This window comes from Larus michahellis, chromosome 8 (genome assembly GCF_964199755.1).
Source record: "Larus michahellis chromosome 8, bLarMic1.1, whole genome shotgun sequence".
In the NCBI taxonomy this organism is placed as follows: domain Eukaryota; kingdom Metazoa; phylum Chordata; class Aves; order Charadriiformes; family Laridae; genus Larus; species Larus michahellis.
Genome location: NC_133903.1, coordinates 14,293,778 through 14,311,307, shown reverse-complemented (window position 1 = coordinate 14,311,307; position 17,530 = coordinate 14,293,778).

Below are 17,530 nucleotides of genomic sequence, written 5' to 3'. Positions count from 1 at the left end.
GTGCTCTCATCACAAATACCACAAACCACATGACTGCGACATGTCGAGTGTGGCAAACAGGTTCAGGAAAGTTGTTACAACCCTCCCTGTGGTGCTGGTCTCGCTACCCAGAGCATGAGTTTTGTTTTGAGACCCACAGTTCTAGAGGGACACTGAGAAACTGGACAGGGTCCTGAGGACGGTTACCAAGATGGTTGGGGACCTAGAGCACATGACTTGTATATGCAGGTTGAGGGATCTATGCGTGTTTAGTACAGCAAAGATGAGAATAAATCTGATGGCTGCCTCTGACTGAAGGTAGCTACAAACATGGCACCGCCAAACTTTTCCTTCTTGTGGTAGTACCAGCAGATGCAGCCAGGGGCAATGATCATGTATTATGGCTTGGAAAGTTCACACTGGGTGTGAGGGTTTATCACTTGGTTATTTTTTACGGGTTATTTCATGCCCTTTGTGCTTGGAGGTCCATATTTGTGCTTAGCTATCTGTGTGACCTTCCTCAGTGCTAGAGGATGGCAAAGATTACAGATCAAAGTTTCTAAATTTACAGGAACCACCTTGATAACTGTCTGATGACTTCCTGGAATGCAAATCTGTTTTTAGAGTTTTCTCGTAGTCAGCCTCATAACATACACTGTGGTCAGAGATGCTGTGAGATGGAGGCAAGCAAATGCCACATAAGGGACCAAGTGCAAGTATCTCACGAAGAAGTATACTTAAGACGCCCAGACAAATCTGCCATTGTTTGGGAAACAGGTTTTTGGATCGAGTGATGTTCACCTTCAGTGGTGGTGGAATCATTGGCCCAAGATTAAAAGACAGTTTTGGTGGTTCCTTCACTCAGTTTACAGCAGAATAAAATGAGTTCTTTGTGACAAATAAGCCAAGGTACTACAGAAATTTTCATGTGACATAGTCCAGCCTTCGCTGTGTCACAGCAGAGCCTGGCTGTGTCAGGGTTGGCTAATTTTTCTCCCTATATGTTACCAGTAAGGCTTCTTTTTTCAGTCAAGTATATTTTAGAGACCTTTATTCAGTAATTTTCACCTTTGTGTAGATAAAACTCAGAGATTTTTAGGCTTTAAAATAAAAGTACATTGTAATAGGAATAAGTTTTTCCAGATTAAATCAAAGTCCCATGCAGCAATTCTCTCTCTTTCATGTTTATTTTTCTAAATTTTCTTTGCCTCTGCATATGGCTTGCGGTGCTGGAAGCCCTTGATTTTTATGGTAGGATTCCTACCATCTCTCATTTGAGGCAGCAGATGTTCAGTATTCTAGCAGAAGGCTTCCCCCCACCATGTCTTGTAGATTCAGTCCTACAACTTTCTCCAATCTATTGTGTAGCACAGTCCTGTCAGGAATACAGAAACACGTGTAATCTGGCTTTCTTGTTGCAGACATCTTACAACCTGCAAATATATCCTGTACTGTCCTTCATAATTGTGGAGTTCTAGAAGAAGAAAGGAACATGCTATGTGTGTAGGGGAAGTGGGAATGGATTAAAAGTATTGAGCATAAATACAAGTCAGACTGATGCCAGCGGACTGCGTATAAGGCTCTAGTTAATGCAGAATTAGAAATCTTTTTTTCTTTCCCTCCCTGCTTTTTGGAATAAAAGCAACGCCTCTCTTATAGTTACTTAGTAGTTAAAAGCAAGAATTTGAAGTTATACTGTAAGTGCCTGCTCTCTCTAAGCATGCTCATGTGGAGACCCTAGGAGATTTGCGGATGTTTTTATATAGCACTGATACAAGTTCTCCATGTTGGTCATCTAATAGCCTGAGTTTCATCATGTAATTACTTAGAGCTATGTTGACAAGCCTTGCTAATTCAGTTTTTATATTGGAAAGGAAAACATAGCATGCCAAGTTGACTACATCCCAGAAGACCTTCTGAGTCTTACTGTGGTCTGCATAAGCGACTGGCGGCCTTAAGGAACCACAGATCTCTGGGACACGGGGAAGAAAACGAGTGCTGGGAAGTGGCAGTGGGAAAGAAAAAAACCTCTTTCCTAGGTAAAGAAGCTCCAAGGACTGTTTGGGGGGTTTTGTTTGTTTGGTTTTTGTTTTTTCTTTATGTGTACCTCCTATGTATCCTTCATTTATACCAAGCATAAACCTACCAATAATAATGAGCAGTATGTATTAAAGAACCGATTTATGCATGCACAGAAATCACCACCATGTGATATTTTGCTGAGCATGGTCATCTTGACCAATATGAGATTTGGACCACTGAGAACTGGACACCCGAGACCCATTTTGAACTCATCCTATCTTGTTTCCTTTCTGAAGCTGAGCTCCTTTTTTGAAATACTTCTCACTGGAGGCTTGCCATACATCACAAAATCATGCTAGAGTAAATACAGATGGAGTATCGAGCTGCTTCATCAAAATTACTGTGATTTGTGTAAGGGACTCCGATCTATTCAAATCTGACTTGTTAGTTTAGATTCCCTTACTGAGATATAGGTCAGATTTAAATTAATAAGTGGTGACTGCAAAATCTTAATTAAAATGATACAGTTTTGTGAGTAGACAAGCACTCTTTAATTCATGTTGGGATGGGAATATCTTCTTTCTTTTGGTAAAAACCTGCTTGTAAAGGTGTCAGACCAAATTAATTCCTGTGCTTGATATTAGTGACTTAATTAAATTACCGAAAATTATAAATCTAACCCTTCGGTCACAACTACTTTCAATTACTTAGGGAAAAATTACTTTTTTTGGATGTGTTTTGTTTTCTGTTTTCCTATTGATTAGCAAAAAGCTTAGTAGTAATTTAAAGGAATCCCTCATGTTGTTAAATTATTTCCTTTATGTGGGGCTTGATTCTACACTGCTTTGCAGTTTTTGTGTTGCACTGGCAGGGTGAACGTAAAATGGCTCTGAATTACATTTTTGAGAACATAGTGCCTTTTCCTTCCCATTTGCCGTTCGCACAGCACCGGCATAAAGTCTGAAATAGTGTGATTATGGTGTGGGATGAGGTCCTCGGGCAATCTGATCTCCTCACACTGGAAACCTGAGAAATCATGCTGAAGATGTTAATGCCACGCCATTGCCATCGAGAGGTGCATTTTGGCCTGCTTTGCACAGGTGTAATGGTTTGGTTATACAATATACTGAGGGCAACAGAGAAAGAGCACCACAGGTTTGGGGTTTGCTTATAGTCTTCTAGAATTCCAGTTCACACAAGTTCCTGAGTCACCTTCAGAGGTACTGTACTGAATATAAAAATTATTGCTAATCTCCATACAGTTCTCCAGCAGGCAGAGGTAATAAAACTCAGGTGACTATTCCTTCCCCTCCACCCCTTTTTTTTCCCTGCTGCTTCTCCTTTGTCCTCTGCAAAGCTGCTCACAGGTACAGCTGGGAAATAATATAATGTCTGGTCTAAGGATCTATTGTGGAATCCACTTTTTATCTCAAGAAGACTTTTTTAATTCTTTGCAATAACTTCTGTGGTAGGCACAGTCTAGATTCATTATGGACACGCAGAGGAAGGGGATTGTGTGAGCCCCTAGCATGACTCTTGCTATTCTTTTGTCTCTTCCTCTGGCCCTAAATAAGTATAAACAACATGTAGACAAGACAAAACCTCAGCAGTGAACAAAAGCTGCCTGCATGTTATCCATCAGTATTATTTAAGTAGGACATGCTGGGCTGTTCATGATACACTCATACTGTAAGTGATAAGCTATAACGTATGGTATTCATTTACTTCTCCATTCCAACAGTAATATAGCAAAGACAATAAATTTTCCTGTTTGTTCTCTGACCCACTGTTCTTGGGTTAAGCAGCATGTTTTGTCTACATTTGTCAGTTGTTACAAGCTTCTAGCTGCTGTGGACTTGGGTATTGATGAACCCTGGAAAATGGAGCCTTGAATAATGTATAAAGCATTAAACATGCAACCATTTCACTGGGAAAAAGGGGGGAAAAGTGTATTATATGTTTTCTCTGTTGTAGCGCCTTCATTTACAAAACATATTTGTCAAGTCTTTTGCTAAGAATAATGCCAGGATGCAGTTTCCCATCATTCTTGTTAATGGGACTGTCTTAGTGTTACAGTAAACAACCATAAGTCTTGTGTCTCAGCCATTGTGCGGCACGCTTAGTTTTTTCAGCTTCCAATTAAGGATATTTTAAATTTGCTGTCTACAGTCATAGGAGTGGTTGTGCAATTTCTGGTCTTGCATCAGGAGAGGGGCACTAAGAAAAAAGGTTTTTTAAAAGGCAACAGTCTACTTGTAGGATTACCGTGTGACTAATGTACGTATATTGTTGGGTTCTTTAAAAGCTCGAAACATATTCCTACCTGTTATAGCAACTTATTGCTAAAAAAGCAGTACTGATTCGTGCATTTTGCTGAATGAATTTATGTGATAAACCATCAATATATATTTACATTAGCAAATGGATCTTTCTATCGTATTTGGGAGACCAGGGTCCAAGGCTTCAGTGGCTGTGAATCAATGCAGTTGCATTAGCTTCAGCGGAATGGTGCTGATTTATATCAACTGAAGCTCTGGTTTGTTAAATTCTTCCTATTTTGGAAGCATGTATCAGAGCAGTGGAAAATTGCTGCATTTGATTTAGCCCCTATTTGACATGCCACAGAATTCACCATTGCACTGGGAAGCTTCAGTAAACATGTGAAGATTTTATTGACACGAAGTTTGAATTACCTTCTTATGCTGGCCAAGGTTGAGAGATTTTGGTGAACTCTGTGGAGGACAGTCACACTGCTTCCATTTGTCCTGTATCAGTTCTGTAAGTAAACGACAAATGTGATGTTTAGAGCTGGCAGTCTGTTTCCACAAGGACTAAATTCATGTGCAAATTCAAAGATCTCATTTAAAAAGAGAAAAATTACTTCCGCACGTAGGTGTGAGTTTTCCAATGTTAAGCATTTAATGATTTAATATGGTTACCTCTATAAACTACAAATATCTTGCAACATTTAGATTTCTCCGTATAAACCCCATACAGAGAGATCTGGATGTACTGAGATGAGAATATAGCCCATCAGCTTCTTCGAGCCTTACCCTCCTGAAAGCCGCCTAAAGCACCGTACAGAGGTGAAGAGTCCATGAGTGCACGGAGACGTAGCTGCAAGGCTCCCATTAACTTTAATATAATCACACAGCTTAATCCCTGCACATTGTACTAAATATTTCCCCCTATTTGTGTTTTGCCTCAGCAAATTATTTGTCAACAGAGAAGCAGAAATGTTTATGACACAAGGAGAGAAACGTGCATATAATTAAAGGCAGAAATATAAAACGTATAGGATGTGAATCCTCTTTCCTACCTTTCTTGGAGGTCTTCAGTGTCCTGCAGATATGATAAGGAAACAGCCACTAGAGCAGAATGTCTGCTTCACATAGACAGCTGATGAGATTGGTATACAAATTATTTTGGAAAGGTTATTCATCAAGGAAACAGAAGGTGTTATTAAAATGTTTATACAATAAATTGATATATGTACCATGCTTTACTAGTGAGTGATTTCAGTTAAGCAGGATCAATATGATTACTCCTAAAGGTGAATATGATGGCTTTGGAGGGAGGGTTTTTACTATGTTTTTAGGATAACTTTATTTATTTAAGAAAAATTACTTTCTAAAGCTAAGGAGTTTTCTTTCTGTCTGTCTGTTGCTGTTGAAGACATAGCTTTCTGATCGTCATGCTGGGCAATATCCCCACTGGTAACCTCACAAAGCTCTTTGTGGTTATTGACAGTGTTTATTAGTATTTGAAGAGATTAGCTCTCCATTTTTTGATGCATCTAGGCCCTCCCTTTTAGAATTAGTTGTCTGAGGCTTCCTTCTCCTCCGCGTATGCGCTAAGGGTGATTTTGTTGTTCTTAGGAGGAGTGCAGGTTTATGGTACTTTAGCATGTGGGTGTCTATGAAAGGCTGATGTTTAACCTCATGACTTCATTACCAGGCTCCATCATATCTAGTATCTCAGGATATTGTCAGCCTATGATTTTGAATCTCTGGCATTACTTTCAGTTTTTGATTTACTGACTATGTTCTTAACATGAACCTTGCTAGTTTAATTCTCATCAGTGCTGCTGTCTGCAATTCATCTTCTGTGGAAAATTATGGATCCACTGAAAAGCAGGAGGAGATATATAATTCAAGAAGTTTTCAAGATTCATTTTCAGGAAGATGAAGTGCTGACCACATTATATGCTGAGTTGGGTTCTTTGAACAGTAACAATGCCACCTGCAGCACTAAACATGTATCATGAATAAATGTTTTATTGCAAGCAAGCTGGGAAAAGAATGGTCAATCACTACGGCCATGTCTTTCCCAGCAGAATAAAGATTCTTCTTTTGCAGGTGTAATGACTTCTGCAAAAAAGTATGCGCTAATATAGACCTGGGTTCCATTTCTGTGACTGTCACACATTTACAGTAGGTAGCACGATCCATGCATTTCTAGAAGAGACAAATAGAAAATACCTAAAATACAATGCTGTAAAAGAGTAGAGAGTACATTTGCAGCACTGCAGTATGCATGATTAAAGTGGTACATTCTCCAGAGGGAATATATGAGGGTACCAGTAGGTGCTGCTACTGACTATCAATAACACTGGAATAACATGTTCTTTTCTCCATCCTACCATGTAATTAAATTAACAGTAGCCCAGCTTTACATCATTGATGTTGTGCAGTAAAACAGAATATGAAGGAAGAAATGCTGAGCACTTAATTTCAAGCAAGAAGCTATGGCTAGGTGACAGGATGGAGAAACACGCTGAATTCTGGGGTTGTTTTATACATTAGGTTATTGAAACTGTTCCCAGTGGAACCTGAAGAAGAATTTGGTCTCGGGTACAAAACTTTGAAAACCTAATATGTATATAACTTTCCTGACACTTTATGTCTATGTTACTCCGCTAGTTTCAAGACACTGTACTGATGTAAATTAGGAGTGAAAAAATAACCAGATCCTGAAGAACAGGGGTCCTGACCCTGCTTCTCTGAAGTCAACAGGAACATCACTAGTTTAATCCTGGTAGGATCAAGCAGAATAAAAGCTGAGATTAGTGTATGGTTTGGCTTGTGTAAAAAATTACCTGAAAACATTATTTTGATCCTGAGATAAAATGAGAAGTTAAGGATTTCACATTAAAGCATCAAAAATTCTGTTATTTTCAACAACTGCCTTCTAAAACCAAATGACTTTCCAGATCTTTGAGCTGCTGAATAATTTGTAACGGGAAGATACCTAATAATCTTTTTCTTCTCCTTCACAATTGTTTGGGAACACTTTAAGAGGCTTTCAAATGATCTCCTGGATAAGAATTATTTTGCTGCTCTGCTTTTTCTGACCTGTGGCTTGTCTGTAGATTGTGTGTGAATACTCAGTGGAATACTGAGTGGAGCTCGGAAGGGCTTTGGGAACAGGACCAAAAGGTTTTCTGTAGAGGAGAGGTTTGGCAAAAGAGCCACTCTTCTGGAAATCAAAAGCCTAAGTTAGAGGTGCTAATTATTAAATAAATTCTTAAATTACTAAATCCTTTGGGTGGGTTTCTTGCAGAGAGTTACCTTTAGGACAAACTCTGAGTTTTGCAAATTTTGGACGACTTAACTGAAATACAGGGTCTAAGTGAAAAGTTACTGAACCAAACAATAACTATAAATACGCAACAATTTGTGTATTGATGTGGATGAAAACATTTCTTTTCATCAAGCTTCTAAAATTTCTCTTGGGGCTTTTCCTTTCCTCTCATATTTGTCAAATTAATCAACCCAGAACAAAAATGATGACTTTTGGTAAAGCTAACACTTGGTTTGTATATAGCAATAAATTGGAAAAAAACTTGGTGTCCCCATGTCTTTTAAGGAAGGTGATTTTTAATACAGTCATGATTGGTTACACCAGTCACTTGAGATCAAATGAAAATCTATTGATCACATGAGTAGTTCTTCCTTAATTGGGCACCTCCTTCAAAAGTTCTCATTAATTATTAGAAAACAAAATGCAATTCTTGGTACTTTCTCATTCAAAGCTGCTATATGAAAATGAACTTTTAGAAACAATCCAGAATCCATTTGTCAGGATAATAACAATTCTCTGTAACAATTCTTTCTGCCTCTTCTCGCTCCCCCTACCCACATTAATTATAATGCTCTAACAGAACAGAGCTTGATTCCCTTTTTTATTAAGGTTGTTCCACTCTATTATTGATTAAGCTTATTTCCCATGATAAATAACCTTCCTGTCAAAAAATGATTTATGAAAGCCAGTGGTCTTTCTTTTTCCAGTTTGCTTTTCCTGTGGTTACATATTACATATTATCTCCTGCTGACTGGTTTGGGCAGTCTTTGAATCTACAATTACTGGTCCTCATTAAGAGAACTGAATCTCAGTGCTGTAAAAGGCTTGGAGATTTATCAGGTGAATCATTTGATTTTAAGTTAGAAACAGAAGTATCTTTCTAATGTGAGTATATAGTCCTGTGATATGCCTTTAAATCTTCAAAACGTTAATAAAGTAAGGTCACCCTGCATTGCACTTGTGGAGACCAGCTCCTTGGAAGTAGCACACTTCATTAACTTTTTTTCTACATTTTCTGGAATATAACAACCATTGACCACAAAGACAAAAAATAAAATAAAATTAAAAAAATCTGCAGTTGAAATCATACACTTCTGGAATGCTAGTAGTCCAAATTGGATGGCAGTCTTTCTTTTCCCACATGTATATATGCACATATATTTCTATATGTATATATAAAATGAAAAAGAACTTCTTAGAAGACAACAGTTCCATTTTATGCAGCTCTTGAGATGGAGTAAGCGTGGTTTTATTCTGATGTGATTCATTCTGTTACATCAACAGACCTTTTGTCCTTGGATTTAAGATAAAATGTGAGGTCTTGTGAGTTCTTTTTACTAGGTGAGAAAACTGAAAAACATACGGGGTGCACCTAACCTGTTTATTGTACAGGATGTATCTAACCTGTTTATTGATGAAAACTGCTCAGAGGTTTGTCTTGACTGTATCAAGAGCTTTCCAGGCAGTGGTTTATACAAAAACTCTGTCGTGTACCTTTCTTTCATATTCTCAAAACAAAATCTTCATCACTGCTCTTCCACTGCTTTTTTTAATTGCATCTGTGTTTTCTGTTTTCCTTTCATGCAGTTCCAACTATGCAGTCCTCTATTTTAAATATATATTTCAGGACAAATAGGCACAAGTCAAAGGGGAATGTAGCTTATCTTTTGGGTTGCGGGATGGTGACTTGTCTTTTGTTCTGTGCCTGGCACTGCAGAGTTCACGTCTGCAAGGAAGTTTTCTCTGCAATAGAATAATACAAATGAACAGTTTTAAAAAAACATTCTATAAAGAAATGTCATTGCTTTTCAAAATTCCTGAAGAGGCTGACTCTACAACCCCAGCTTTAGTAACATTTTCACATAATTCGCATTACAATTCTGTATAGATAGATATTGCATTAGACAGACCTAAAAAAAAAAAGATGGCTCTTACATACCCTTGAACAGTCTCATGAAAATCCTAGTGCTTATAAGTGAAAAAGCATAAAGCAAAACCTAATGTTATCATTGCTTTAATTCTCAGTCTTTGTTCCTTCCAGTTGGGGCTCTTAATAGAAACTAATGGGAACTACATAATCGGGATATTTTCTTTTCTGAGTCAGTAGCAGAATTAGAGTCCTGAAAAGATATCAGGCTGACATTTGATGTTTCTAATACCTAAAGCCAGCTTCAAAGAGAATGACTCAATGTCACAAACCTAACAAATCAGCAGAGACAAATACTTTTTACCTGTAGTAGCTCTGTCCTCAGAATTAATTTTGATAAGAAGCATTTTACAAATGTGATACTTTTTTCTCCTTGTATCCTGCTTACCTAGCACAAAGAAAAAAAATAGGGTCATTTTTCTTGTCTACTATTGTGGGGCCATAATATTTCAACTCTCACAAATTTTGAAAGGACCACTTGATCCTGTGACAGCTGATAAAATCAAAGAGGCCAGTAAAGGACCATGCTTTCTTGCCTTCTTTTAGAGAGTGGTTTCTCTTAACGTGATATTCAGTACTTGTGGACAGCAGGTCCCTGGATTTCTGAGATCAGAGGTTGTCCTCAGTGCCAAAGATGTTTCTGTTCTCACATTTTCTGCAGTAACTGAACTCCCCAGATCTCGTCATTGTATTATCCCTGTTTGAGAGATGGAGAACTGAAGTACAGAGAGACCAACGTCATAGGTAGCCTTTAGAAAAGAGTGAGTAGGAGCTGAGACTCTGATCCTGCTCCCTAACACAGCCTGGATGGTGGGATCTTGCTTGGCCGAGGTGGTGAAAGGGCTGTAACAACTCAGTGATGGATGCTGAGATTCAGAGCTGTGCCCCCACCACCTCACCAGTCATTTTATGGCTAACTGAATTTTGTTACATATTAAAGTAAATTAATTCATGATTGTTAAACAGCTACTCAAAACTCAAATTTCTCAGAATGCTATGTGCAATAATTAACAACTATTAATTCCAAATACAGAGCTGTGACTCTCCAAAACGAAATAAAGGGTCTTACTGTGCCCTGAGCTGCTGTGTGGCTGTACAGGGTATTCTGTAGAAAGATGCACTCGTAACCTATTTGAATTAGGTGATAGTGGAATGATTATTAAGTAACCAAAACAAAGAAAATGAGTTCTATTTCAATATAATAGGCCAAAGAAGTTTAAAAAACATGCACGTGGAACACATTTGATTTTACCTTGTTGTTCAGATATAACTACTAAAAAAGTTATTTTGCTTGACCTCACTTATTCATGTTAAGCCTTTCTGGCCTAGGTTCCGTTAAATCTATTTAGAAAGTTGCAAATATGACTTGCTGAAGTCACTGCTGGTCTGGAGGGAGATATGAATTAAGCACTGAATTGTGAGATTAAAGGGACTGACTCTATAATATGTTTTAAGGACTTAAAGCCCAGTGGAAGAGCAGACTATGGATCTTTAAACCATCTTGTCTCACTCCTGATTGCAAAGTGCTCTGAGGACTGGGAAGGCCCCAAGCACTATCTTGATGTTCATGATGTCCTGTTTGAGGCACGTTAACTTTCCCTGGTGATCCTGTGCACCGTTCAGTACCTCTGGAGCTACTCTCAGCATTGTGCCTACCCTGAAACCCGTGCATTGGTTGCTCTGACTGTGCCTTTTTTTGGGGAAATCTTTCTAGGAGTGCATCTGAATAATTTTAAGTTTTGCACCTTAGGCAGGGCTAGGAATAAGCATACTTGGTAATGCATGTTTCCAAAACAACAACCTAAAGCTACACAGGGAAAAAGCCATGCATGTGAGACTGGACTTGTGACTGCTGCTACAGTTCTCTCACTTTCAAATTTATTATTGCTAGCTGAGAGACTTTGTCATTGTTTCACACTTTTAATGAACATGGGTCTTTACCTTGTAAGTGGATCTGTTCTTGCTCATGGGGTTTATTCATTGTCCATGTGCTACAAATCATTACTTGACAGTAAAAATGTTTATGCCTCTAAGCATTCAGAATTCACCACTCTTGAAATAACCCACCCTTCTTGAAATCATCATATGGATAGGTCCTTTTTGTTTATTTCTTGGAAGTATAGATAGAGTTGAACAGAGAAACAAAGGAATTCAATTGCTTCTAAACTTTCAATTTGAGGTAAAGCCTCAAATGGTGGCATTTATAGTCACATTCTTTTTCTCTCAGACTAAGGCAGTCCATCTGGTGGGTTTCCTAGAATTTCAAACCTTAAGCGTGTCTTGGCTTCCTGGGGTTAGTGTTTTCTTAAATGCTGTCAACAGTACAGAGACAAAAATCTGTATTATGCATGGCACTGTCTTACCAAAGCAGGAATAAGAAAAGGACACTTACACTGTGTGGTTTTGTCTTTCCAAAATGGATTTTACTTTTAAATCGTGTTTAGATCATTCTTTTTCTCTTGTGCTATATTTCAGTGATGTCTGCCATAAATATCTTTTTTGTTTTAGTAGGAGGCGTAACATCTGAGAGAGGAGCTTGATATTTCAGAGGCAGCGAATTGTTCTGATTTCCAAAAATAACCATGTTAGGAAGTAATGCTCTAATTAGTTGAAGTGTCTGGCACTAGGGATTCAACCATAAAAAATGGCCAAGGAGGAATCAAGAGGCTCTGCAGGGACGTTGGAGATGCAGGACATGCTCATATTCCATACACTTTGCAGTGAATTTATTGAATTTAGTATTCAAAAAGGATGGCTGGTTCTTCTAAAAATAAAAAGGAAGACATTGCCTAGGGTATCATGTGTTCTGGCCCGTCACCATGCAATATACAATGATTATTATTGTTGTGGTAAATCAGTCAGACTTGCTTTGATTTATTTTATTTTTTAATATCTGGGGTTGATTTCATATTCTTGGTATATTGCACCCAGAACTTTCTAAAATCTGATAGTCTACAAATAAACCCTGAATTAAGATAAACGTGCACATATGTCTTGCAAAATGGTTATCACTGAGTGGTCACTTGAAAATTATTACTGTGTTCCTGAAGGGGCTTCAGCCTTTTGAAACCTGTAATTTTAGAACCTGCAAAAAACTTTCCTCCCTTTCCTCCCACCAGCTCTGGGGGAAGTTCAGGAGTAAGCCCAGAACCTAGATGAGTAAGAGGTATACTGCAACAGGACTTACTTTGTGCAAACCTAATTAGGATAGACTCTCATACAAATTACATCGTTATACTTTAAAGGGAAAAGTTTCTTTGAGTTTGAAAATCACTCAAAGACCTATCTTCTGTGTGTCAAATGATCATAATTCTGTTTTTATATGCTTATGCTGTTTTTCCTTTAAAATGCTTTGGCTTAATAGTACTGAACAAACTAGTGTACAAAAGAAAATTCTGTAAGAGTAAACAAATGAGGCACTTCCCTACTAGGAATGTTTTTAGGTAAGGTAATTTCACCACATCCAATCTCCGGTCATCAGGTATTTAAATAGCAAATACGTCGAATAGATGAAGAGAATTTACTAGGAGAGTGGAATAGCCACGTCAGATGCACTTGGCAGTTTTATTATGCAGGTATTTCATTGTGGCTATGCACAGTTTTACGTGGCAAGGAGTTTACAGATATTATGCTCAAAGTCTGAGCACCATATTTGTCTCCTTGACCATACATAACATGGGATCTAACTCTTCAGAGAGATCAGTAAGTCCTCTCTGGAATGCCTCTTCTCTCTCTGGATTGTATGTGGTGCCTTATTTTCTGATATACTTTAGGGAAGTGCAGTAGTGTGTTCTCATACCATTCAGCTTCTGAAGAGCAGAACCCTTCAAGCGTTGGAAGACAGTGAAACGGGTGGAAGAGAGAGTCCATAAAGAGAGGAAGTCCCCCTCTTATGAGGGGAGCCAAAATGACAGTTTGCAAAAGGTCTATTCTTACAAAAGAACTACCAAAAAACTGCTAAGCACACAGCTCTTGGAGGCCCTTTTCCTCCTCTTAGCTACTCGTACATAAGGAAGAGTTGGATCATTGCATTCTGAACCCATACTGTCCTGCTAGAACAGGCACCTTACGTGCTGAACTACCAGAAATCAACTCAACACAGAATTTGGCTTACATATGTGGCACGTTATTCATTGTATAGAAAAATGTTTCTTTATTTCCTTTATTTTTTGCTTATCAGAAAAATTAAAAAGACAACTGAGGGGAGAAGTGAAATAAATATTGTTAGTATACAACCACAAGTGTGTGAACACAGAGGCAGCAGCTCAAGGAACATGAACTAATTATTTGTGACCTTGGTTGCTACCATTGATATACCTTTTGGCTGCTACCGAATTTAGAAGTCCATTACCATCTTGGCCTGTGGTCCATAACTGCAGAAACCATGTTTACCAACTAGTGTAAGAGAGAACAAGTAGAGAAAGAGATGTTATTTTCAAACTGTTGAGAGGTTATTATACAATCAATGGAGAGTGAAATGCCTACATCAGAAACCATATAAAAGCACTTGACAACGTCCTTTTTTTGCTCAGTTTCAGTAAAGTGTATTAATATGATTATTATACTACTTGCATTCGAAGGCATGATGCCATTGTTTAGTCTGTAAGAGCAAGGTCTTACTGAAAAATACTGATGAAAAAGCTTTCGCTCCTCTCCTGTGTTGGCAGTTCTGCCATCCTGTTTCCATCTACCTCCAAATAAGAATACCTTTGTGGAATACTGACATTACTTTATGTCTGGCCATGCCACTGGTGCGCAGATATTTTATGAAACGAAGTAGAACAATTCATACTTTCCTTATTGATTGTCCCTTTTCCAGAACATTCAGCAGCAGAATCAATTCAAGTCTTCTCAGCTATGTAGGCAAAACTGAAATTTGTTGCCCTGCAGATGAACACAAAAATGAGGCAGTTTGCCTTCGCTGTTGGGTTGGCAGCACAGGATCCTATGATAATGAATAGGTTTCAGAGATGAGACCAAGTCTGGGTGAGGTCACTGGCTTTTGAGGGGAACAAGTTCACTGAAGGCTGAGAGGTTTTGTGAGGTTTTGATTAGGGAGCTAGGAATTATTGGTGAGAGGTCCAGGAGCAAAGTCTGAAGAAGCTTTCGGGGAAGAAAGAAAGAGAAGACAGATGTGGGCTAGAAGCGGTCCATTGTTGTTGGTTAATTTTTTGAAGACAGTTGGTGAGTTGCACTAGGGAATTATAAGTAGCTTTATTTCTGTTCTGTCTTCCCTACCTGCCAGAGTGTTAACTCCTTATCTCCTCCTTGGGCCTCACAGCCCCTCCTCCAACACAGACATGGTGCACAGTTAGATACCGTTCTCTGCAGCATCTTCTCCCTTGTCAATCCTCACTCTTTCTGCCACTGTGTATGGTCTTCCCCCCCATTCTAGCAAAAAAGAGTTCTCAGGAGCACACTTAATTCATCTTTCTGCTGCTCTGTGAATGACTGCTGAGAGAGATCCAGTGCCTCATCTGGTTTATGTCTGCCTTGAGAAGAGGAAAGATATAGGGCCAGGGCACAAAGCCCTGTAGGACTACAGAGGGCCCGGGCAGAAAGTCCTGCTGCTGTGCTGCCATTGAAAAGGATGCAACCAGGGCACTCCTCCACCACAGCTGGCTGTCCCACACATCTGGATCCTGCCTTTGGTTCCAGCACAAAGGCGAAACTAGTGGCAGAGAGGGGCTGACTCTGTGTTAAGCAACTACCTGCTTTGCCTCTTAATGTCTGATTATTTTCAGCAATGCATATTTTTGCATAATCAAAATGAGAATATTGTCATGAAGTTGAATTAATATAGTTTCATAGCACCAAGACCACAGTGTCTAATACTACCATGGAAGCCCTCTTCAGCAGTGGGACCTCGTATTGCTAACCAATCTCATAGTTAAGGGACAAATTTTAAGCTATTTTAGGCAATATAACCTGACTTGTATGTCAAGTGGATCTCTCTAAGCTTTTAAAGGGCTTTCAGATCACTTGGATGGAAAGTACTAGGGAGGTATTATTCTATGCAGCCATACCTGTTTGCTCATTTAACAAGCATACCTTTGGCTACTTTTTACAATTACATAAACATTTCTTTTTCTTTATATTGTTATAATTTATTCCCATTTGTATTTAGAAAGGAAAGTTATAATGCAATTTTTTGGTATTTTCTCAAAGCTTTTCCAACAGGTTTGCTGACCTACCTTTAAATTTCCATTGACTCGACAATGTTTCCCTCTATGTGGGCCTCCTTAATGCGTATAAACAATCAGGATGAATGAGAAATTGCGCTTAATCAATTCTGTAGTAAAGTGGTTTGCAGTTTTTAGTGTGTAATTTGGTCTAGATTGAAGTGACACTCATTATTAATTTTTTTTGCAACAAGGCAAGTGATAGGGCTACATCCATGTTTAAGTAAAACTTAAATTTATAGGTGCTTCTGTCCTGGACCTTAAGAGTTTCCTCCCCACTTCAGCTCCAAAGAGTGAAATCTTATTAGCATCTACAATCTGGCTATGGCTAAAGTGTTTCCTTTAACAAAAGTTTTTAGGGCTCTAAAATTTTCAAAAATGGAGGTCAAGCAATGGCTTTATAACACTCCATTGAGCCCTTCTGTGTGCCAATATACATTTTTCATCCTTAGCTTAAGGTTGTATTAATAAAGAAGAGGTCTGCTGCACATTATGCATCTCCTGATCTCGGCTATTTCACAGGAACAGTAAGCTATGAAACTTCAGAGTGATTTTTTCTATAATAATCTGCTTCTGTTCCTACTGATGAGGATCCAGTGCTCCTCTTTCTGACCTTCCATGTTCGCCAGCCAATCAAGCCTGAACAGTTTCAGCAGTGTTAAACTTCACAGCTATTTCTGTTACTCTGAGGTCTGTCCCCATCGATTTTTAAAAAGTCAGCATGCCAGGAATTCATGTCAGATGTCAGCAAGCTTCAGAGTCACCAACGATAACCTGCTGTCTCAGCACATCGTAGCAGAACAGAGCATTCATGTTGTTCTGTTCCTGATTGTCTAGTGAATTGGGAAAACATTGTGCAAAATACAGCAGCTTCACTGGTGGGAAAAATTGCTGAACAGCACCTGCATAGTAAAGCAAGACCATCTGCTTATTTTCCCTGCTCCCCGTTTCTGTATCTTGGTATCTATCTCATTTTTGTCAGACAGGACCATGCAGCTGTTTTGATGAGAATATGTACGTATCTATGTAAGGAAGAGAGAAAAGAGAGAGGGAAATCAAGAGCTGGACTGTGTTTTTATACAACTGGAATTTCCCCGTGGAAAATTGCCCCATGGAACTCACTGCTACGAGATACCAGCAAGGACGGGAATTTACCAGTGCTCTTTAAGCTGACTGGCTATTTATCAAGGAAACGTACAAGTTTATGATTTTGCGTAGTTTTAAATCCATATACTTCAACCAAAAAGGGTTGACAGGATGTAAACTCTTCTTTCAGAGCATAAATCTTTTTGCTGAGGGAAACTGGAAGAGATACTTCTTATTATCCGTATTTATTCTTTTTCCTATGTGGGTGGCAGTTTTTCTATTTTCTTGTGTAAGATATAGTTGTGATTGCTGTCACAACCACTATATTAGATCAGATGAGTTTATTCCAGGTTAGTAATTTTTACACTCTAATACAAGTACTGTCCTTGGACAGTAAGAACACCTTGTGCATTTTCTTTTTGTTATATGCCACCTAAGAAAGTAACACTACACTAAAATTTAGCAACTTCTGCTGTTGCGGGAGCAATTGTGCTCTTCCCTACTGGAGGTTTCATAAACCTATTCACTGTAACATTCTGGTTAAACTGAAGACAGCTTGTATTGATTTTTTCTTCCTCTTCTCCTCCTTTTTTTTCTTCATATTTCTTGTGCTTATCCATGTGGAGGACAAAGAGAGTATCTAACTAAGTATTTTTCCCTTAATCAGGTGGAGAGAAAAGGAGGGTTTCAAGGTCAGTTACAGTGCAAGATGCCTTTTATGACCTCCATCATCCTGTCTATTTCTTCTGCC